The sequence below is a fragment of the Plasmopara halstedii genome (assembly GCF_900000015.1).
Source record: "Plasmopara halstedii genome assembly, contig: Scaffold_1651, whole genome shotgun sequence".
Lineage (NCBI taxonomy): Eukaryota > Oomycota > Peronosporomycetes > Peronosporales > Peronosporaceae > Plasmopara > Plasmopara halstedii.
In genome coordinates this window covers 1,099,533-1,099,815 of record NW_020188562.1, presented here as the reverse complement: position 1 = coordinate 1,099,815, position 283 = coordinate 1,099,533, and positions in this window count along the sequence as shown.

Here is a 283-nt window from a genome sequence, read left to right as displayed (position 1 = left end):
GAATCGATGAGGATCTTCCATGGCTTCTCGAAGCTCTTTACGGTCGCCTCCACGACCACCAAGCCCGGCTTGTACACACATTCCGGTTTAAGAGCACGGAGCTCTTTGGGGCTGGGCCCTGTTGACCTCTACCTCCCTGAGGCTCAACAGAACTAAATTCTTACCCATTAGGTCGCCCCGCGCCTACTGGGCGGTTTCGTTACCCCACGACGAACCAGACTGGTAGGAATTGCGGCGATTCTTTAAAGAACCTTGACGCGCCTTGCGCATAGGGCAACTGTTT